General features: G+C 39.8%; 1 protein-coding gene and 2 long non-coding RNA genes across 3 annotated transcripts in view; 2 read left to right on the top strand and 1 right to left on the bottom strand.

The window, feature by feature from the left end:
* Positions 1–7731, bottom strand: part of thsd7ab (thrombospondin, type I, domain containing 7Ab) — a 146778-nt gene that overhangs the window by 109995 nt on the left and 29052 nt on the right. The gene's annotated exons all lie outside the window — the stretch shown is intronic.
* On the top strand, positions 5891–6787 carry LOC107989417 (uncharacterized). Its single transcript, XR_001760963.2, has 2 exons — positions 5891–6001; positions 6091–6787. It is a non-coding gene; the product is annotated as an uncharacterized LOC107989417 (long non-coding RNA).
* Positions 7385–7639, top strand: LOC103388987 (uncharacterized). Its single transcript, XR_522559.2, has 2 exons — positions 7385–7472; positions 7573–7639. It is a non-coding gene; the product is annotated as an uncharacterized LOC103388987 (long non-coding RNA).

Genomic DNA, 7731 nt, shown 5'->3' with positions numbered 1-7731 from the left:
TATATATACGTATATATATATATATATATATATATATATATATATATATATATATATATACATATATATACACACATATATATATATATATATACATATATATACACACATATATATATATATATATACATATATATACATATATATATACATACATATATACACATACATATATACATATATACATATACATACACATATATATACATATAATATCCATATGCATACATAGACATATACATATATATACACACATATACGTATATAAATATATATATATATCCTATATGTACATATATATTTTTATTTATCCACAGTACGAATTGATGGAAAAACTTTTAAAAGGAAGTATAAAACAAGCAAAATCTTATCAGGAATAATACATTTTGTATCTAAATTAGCGTCACCTTCAAGAAGTGCGCTGCACGAATTACACACAGTGCTGTGATCACACCGGGGGGCGTGAGTCTGTGAAAAATGTCACCATCCGTCTGAGGGCTGCGAGATAAATAACTGTCGTTCTGCTCTTTGATTTCACAGCCGCACAGTTATAGGTAAATATGTGGGCGAGACAAGATGGATGCACTGAGCATATGATCTTATACACACACACACACACACACACATATACTGTATATATCCTTGATAGTTACAAAGACATTGTAGATATACACCATTGCCCAGTCTTTGACAACAAACTCAAAAACATGTGTTCTGTTGTGGAAACAACAGTCACCGACCTACAGCTAAGACCTCCGATGATAAACCTACTTTGTCAGCTCCATCGAGTTTTTCCCGGCACATTTCAGGACCCCACAAAAAGTAGTTAATATTGTAGACAATATTGTCATCTTAGTTTTAACTCTGACCAAAATGGCAGGATACGTAAAATTGCTTTTTTATTATTTTAAGGACAGAAAGTCAGCCAAAAAAGTCAAAGCAGTATGCTTAAAAAAATTATTAAACGTTATTTGCATTTTATGCAACATTGAATCTTTGGACATCAGTGCATTCAGTGTGGCCTTACTCTAGGAATAACAGCCATAAACCTAACAGCTTAAGTACTGCTGATGTGTCCAACAAATTAGATAAACAAGGACGAGACCAAATCGCTGACTTTAATTACAAACATAGAACAGCCTCTAACTAGCCTCGAAGCAAGTAACCATAACATTAAACCAAAAACAAGATCCATCCATTTTCATCCACTTATCTCTTACCCAAATCACACTGCACCGTACCAACCCCTTATGAACCTACACTGGAAGGTACCAACCGCCCTAACCAGGATTCAATCTTACCCAGGAGGTGACACACCAATGACAGAGACGTTGCCTCTGGGCCAAAGAACCACCAAAAACAAGATAAAACAATAAAATTAAAAAGCTTTTTTTGCTACCCATCTGCTACCCATGTGACTATGCGTGTGGCAAGGCTCGGGAGCCTTCAAGGTAGCTCATGTGATCATACCCTAAATGAGGGTTAGGGTAGAACAGAGTTCTTCGAAGTTTAGAATAACATTGTCTTCGCAGTAATGAGTAACCTGTCATTACAGTCACCACACAACAAGTCTCCCAAAATATTAAATCTGCAGAAAATGTGAAAATCAACACCTGGCCCTGTTCTTTGTTTCCATTCTGACACAACACCGTTATCCACAAACACACACACACACATCTCTCCTTCTCAGCTGAAAACAACGGTGCCTATAACGCCAGCGAGAAAATAGCTTTCTCTGTTAACTGTGATTGAACAAGGCGCCAGCGGATGACAATCGATTCTGTTAACTGGACCTGGAAAGAGTCTCAGCCTCTGACTGATCTGACAAAGACACCTTCATCTCTTCTTTAATCCACTTATAAGACTGGGATTATATCACAGGGGAAGTTTAATCAGAGACAACAGTCGGTACGGGGAAGACAGAGTGTGTGTGTGTGTGTGTGTGTATGTCAGCAGTAGGCAGGTGTGTGTGTGTTTGGGAATTCTCTGTCTGTGTCTGTACATGGTGCCCACGGTGGACGTTCGCTGTGACAACAGCACTGAGTAATCTGGGAACGATGCGAGTTAATGAGGCCATAAACCAGATGTGTCCCATTCACACATGTGGGCCAAGAAGTTACTGAAGAGCTAACGGTTTCCCTGGCACCACTTCACATGACGACAACTCAGCCCAATGCATCGTTTCGATGCAATAACACAGCATAGACAAATGCGTACTCCTACAGACCAGCTCACCGCTGCTGAAAGCCGCTGCGTTTTATGTGAATTTCTGTCATTATGTTTTTGGAGCTGTTTTGACAAAATTACTAAAAAAAAAAAAAAAAAAACATAAAATACTTAGTTTATCTTGGAATGGCTCTACTTTGGACACTGGCCTGATTTTGCTTTATGCACAGTCCTCTGAGAGTAGATGTACTTGACTCCAAAGACTCCATTTCAAACATGTCCCACTTGGAGGAGGATTAAAGAAACTAAATCCATGCTTGGGTCAGTCACCATCATAAGCTCTGGGCAGTTCTGATGACCAAATAAACCACTGAGGAACTACTGCAATAAGAGATAAGTCACAGTTCATAGCTAAGGCCTTATGTAACCTAGCAGATTTTATAACCTTATTAGTAGGGATGTCCGATATCACATTTTTGTTGATATCCAATATGCCGATATTATATAAATCACATTTTTGTTGATATCCAATATGCCAATATTGGATAAAACTTAATTTCCAATTCCGATATTAACCAATACGATGTACGCAGTCGTTTGCCCCTAAAACTGCTGTAAACGTCTTAGGCCCCTATAAGCGATTCCAACATATTTGGCGAAACCCAGGCAGTGTGTCATTATCGGAGGAAAATCCAATAGCGATTCTTACAGATATTACATAATTATGCTAATATTGGGCCGATGATATCGGCTGGCTGATATTATGGGACATTCTTACTTTAACAGATGTCAATAGATTTTGGTTTTGCATACACAATGGCAGGGCAAATTTCAGAGATATTAATGGAGCCCAGACTTGATAGATTAGTGATTCTAAAACTGTAGATATAGACAAAACGTTTGTCAGCCCAACCCGAGAAAAGAACAAGAGAAGTCTGACTATACAGGTGTCAATACATGACTGAGCAGAAACTGGAGGAGAGAACAAAATCACATCACTGACACAGAAGGAAGATAAGCATCTGGTTTGTTCACTTTAAGAATAACAAAGATCGGCTGCATGTCAACATGAGCTACGAGTTCAACACTATGTCAGTAAGCTGACCTAAAATGATCAATCATCCAATCAGCCAAAGATCAAGCTTAAAAGAACCAACAGAAAAAAAATCACACTGAGAATGTGTCTTTAGATGATATTTATAATATCAACTCAGAAAACATTTTTTTTCTCTGACTCTTAAATCCATCTCTGTTCCCTCTACAGGAGGGTGTCAAACTCATTTTGGCTCAGGGGCTGCATACCACCTAGTTAGATGTCAAATGGCCCAAACCAGTACAATCAAAACATGAGGTAAACAGACGTATGGTAGAAACATCTTATTTATGAAATCCATCCATCCATTTTCATCTGCTTATCCGTTACCAGGTCGCGGGGGCAGCAGTCTCCACCGTACCAACACCCCTGAACCTTCCTGAACCCTGGGGTTCCACACCAATGACAGAGACAGAATTTATAAATTGGGCCGGATAGAACCCTTGAGTGGGCCGGTTTGTGCCCACGGGCCGTATGTTTGTAACCTCTGCTCTACAGCAAGGTATTATGAGCTGGAGAGGTAAAAGTAGAATTTTCCTAACTTCACACTAAGGTGTCAAATATTCAAACTTGAACACCAGAAAAAGATGTCACATCAGTGGCTGATGCACCATTTAGAGAATGTCTGAAGGGGGCGGCATTAAGGTAAAAAAAAAAGAAAGCCTTATCCAGCTAATAAGATATAAATAAAACCCGAAGGATGGCAATTAATTTGAAATGAAACTGAAGACCACTCCTACCTTCTTACTGCTCTGGGTGATACTTGATCGCAGTCACAAAAAAAAAAGAGAGAGGGTCTTCCTTAATCAGTCATAGCATTAGCAGGAGAGCAGCAGCACGATAGGGGGTCTTATTATTTGCTTCCCTTAGGTTTTGTGCACTCTCCTGAGAGGCTGCATTCATTTTCACAGCAGATCCCCCTTATCTCTGCTGCTCTCTTCCTCTTTCACACCCATTCCATCATCTCAATTCTTTTAGGCAGCTCCCTCATTCCCTCTTCCTCCCAACCCTCCTCCTCCTCCTGCTCCATGCTCCAACTCCCATCCCTCTTGAAAACAGAAATATATCCCAGTAAAGTAAACCCTTGAAGGGAAGACTTTGGAATCTGCTCTGCCAAAGTGTCAAACATCATGACGGCTGTTTCTTTTGATTTTCAACATATTTTGACAATGAAGTCTCTCTCCTCTTTTTCATTTCCCCGTTCTTTCAAGGATGATTGCGCCTCTGAGAAGATTTTCCTGCGTTGCTGGCTGGCGTCTTATCTGGTCTAAATCGTTAGTGCTTACTGTGCTCATCACAGTTGCATTCATTTATTACGCTTCACTTTCTCTCCCTGTGAAGAATGATTAGTTGTGGCGTCCTGGAGTTTCGGAAGCACACGGTGACTCTGAAGACGGGAAACGTGTGGAAAAACATCAAAATAACCAGACACCACTTTGTTCTTATATCTTTTTAGGATTTAAAGCTGAGGGTTCATTTTCACAAACCTGCCTTTATTTGTTCAACTTCTCTCTTTGATACGCATTTTGATTTTGGTTCCACGGACCAATGACTAGGACGAATCGGAGGAGAGAGTCAGCCTAACATTCCTGGCCATTTTTCATTTTCTTCTGAGAAAAATGCATTTCAGGTTAAAGTTGAACAGTAAACTTCTCAAACACAAATCTGACTCCATTTTTGGGACTTAATCGTAGGCTCGTTAAACCTGACACGGGAAAATAACGGGTCGATGACCTCAAAAGTTTTGTCGCTCAAAATTTAGTAGGGCATTAAAAACGAAGGAGTTATTTTTTAAACCTGACAGGAAAATAGCTTCCTTGAATTCGAAGGCAATTTTCAGATTTTTACTGCATACTTCCAACATATTCTCGCAGACCTGGGACTGCGGGTCTACTATGGGTCCAATATTTTTTAGTAATAATATTAATTAATAATAATTGAGTCCCTTATTTATGTCACAATAGGGAAATTGACAGTATGAGTCTTTGCACACAGGAGGCGCCATTAACTATGCGGACGCAACTTAGAGGCTGCCACGCAGGAGGCACCATTAGGGATTTGTGTTTTTTCTGGGAATCGGGCTGAGGACTCTGCGTGTAAAACCGCTACACTATGGAAGTCGTATCTATCCATCTATCACCCATCTATCTATCCATCTATCCATCTGTCTATCCTGTCTATCCATCTATCCATCCATCCATCTATCCATCCATCTATCATCCATCTATCCATCCATCTATCTATCCATCTATCATCCATCTATCCATCTGTCTATCCATCTATCCATCCATCCATCCAGCTACTGAATTTCGGATACTTTATCAATCCACGTACACCATCACTGAGTGGTTCTGACCCATACAAACCTTAACAACTTGCCTATCCCCAGATCGTTCACTAAAGTAATTGCTTAGAGACGCCACTTTTTACAGGTTAGCACTAAGACTGTTGTTGTTTTTAATGAGTGCCCTATTTTAGTCATCTGACCTATTGAGGAGAGATCTCAGGGACCGGACATGTTGGAAAGCAAGTGACATCATCTCCTGTGTGTAGTACAATACCATTACGAGTCACATTGAGTGACATCATGTCAGATCAAAGGACAAGAACTTACGTACTGGAACAACATCGTTCAGTTCACCTCCAAAGACCCAATGATCACACCTGCACCCTGTGATAGAAGTCAAGCAGGTTCATCTAACATGGACTGCAGGGGAGATGGACCTCATTTTGAAAGATATAGTAAGTGCTTGAATTGTTTATATCCCTGGCTCTAAATCTAAAAGGTTAGAGTAACATTTTCTATCTTCTCTTCTCTGTCTGATTCGCAGTTGTTCGTGTTTTCCTCTCTCAAAGACTTGGGACACCAATTACAGATACCGGTGAACCGTCCCGACAAAATAGGCGACGTGGGCGAAATCGACACCGCCGACGTCGGCAGCGTCAGAGACGCCAAAGGCAACAACAAAATCAACAGCAGCAACAGGATCAGTAAAGGCCACAACAACCCCCACCCCAATTATAACCTGCACACTATCAATTAACATCAAAGTCATTGTAATGAAAAAGACGCTAATGCTAGCGGTGGGGTGAGGTAAAACCAGAGGTGGCAATCAAATGTATAATTAATTTTCTCAAACTGGAGAAATTGATACCAATATCTAAAATGTTTAGTCAAAGGAGAATCAGCATGGAAAGTGTTAGTTGGGGTTGGCTTAACTTAACCTCTCATTAACTTTTGATCTTCAAAGGCATACACTGTGACAAAGACCCTATCATTCCGTACTGTACATAGGATGAGCTAAAAAAAACTAGAATTAGTTTAAACACAAGCAAAAACACCAAAATGGGCCACTAGTCTGAACATTTTTTCTGTCGTTGTAATGTTTTCTAAGTGAAAAGAACCCACTGTTTGTGTTAACCAAGGATCATACCTATGTGAAGTTTAGGACTATTGACTTAGGGTTTATATATAAATCTATCTCTGTCATTACTATGTATGTGACTTTTAAAACATGTTAACGATAACCATGCCTGAAAACCAAGTTTTTTGACTGATAAATTATGTTTAGGCCCCTCTCAGTGATGTGTCAACATTGTTTGCCATATATTGATTGGGGCAAAACCAGGATTGGTTCACATAAATGTAAATCACTTTTTTTTTTCCATCTATTAAAAATTGTTAATGTTTACAGTTTCAAGTCCTTTCGGGCTGATGTATTAGAGTCTATCCAGAGTTTGTGACTGAGTAAATACACATTTATTGAGAAGGAATTCGTGGGATTAAGACCTAACAGATGAGTAGCTTCAAGGAAACACTCAATTAATAGGACTCATTTAAAAAGTAATTCCTTTTGTGAGCAGTATAAATGGACTGGAAAGGAAAGGAGAGTTTCCCCCTGTTTTATAACGATGAGAATATGAGGGGAAGAAGTTAGGATCAATGCTACTGTTGGTGGCTATAACAGCCTGTGGGGGCAGCATTGCCACACGCTCGTGTAAATGCTCCACATTGGCCGACTACGTAGTCGCATCGTAGCCGTGTAATCAGGGCAGCTACTGGTTAAATACATTTTAAATAACTGGTGACATCACGAGAGATCAAAGGACAAAAACACGACAGTGCTACAACTATTTAAAGCTCACATGAACAAATGTAACGTTGGATTGGCTGACATGGACTGCAGGGGAGATGGGCCGCATGTCCGTAGACGTAAGTAGACTGACAGCTCATAATTATTAATCATCACAACTTGAATTTACCACTTGACATAGGGTAAGTGAAAACACAACATTTCGTGTCACATTTACAGGTCAACGTTTATACCTATCACGAAGACATGGGAACAGGACACCAACAGTCCCTGGATACGTTGAACCCCATCGACAACACTGGCGCCGATGGAGAAACCGACACCATCAGCGACGAAGACGTCAGCGAATACAACTAAATCAGCAGCAGCCACAACCAC

The sequence above is a fragment of the Cynoglossus semilaevis genome, chromosome 13 (genome assembly GCF_000523025.1).
Source record: "Cynoglossus semilaevis isolate Cse_v1.0 chromosome 13, Cse_v1.0, whole genome shotgun sequence".
NCBI lineage: Eukaryota > Metazoa > Chordata > Actinopteri > Pleuronectiformes > Cynoglossidae > Cynoglossus > Cynoglossus semilaevis.
This window is presented reverse-complemented; position numbering and strand designations above follow the sequence as displayed.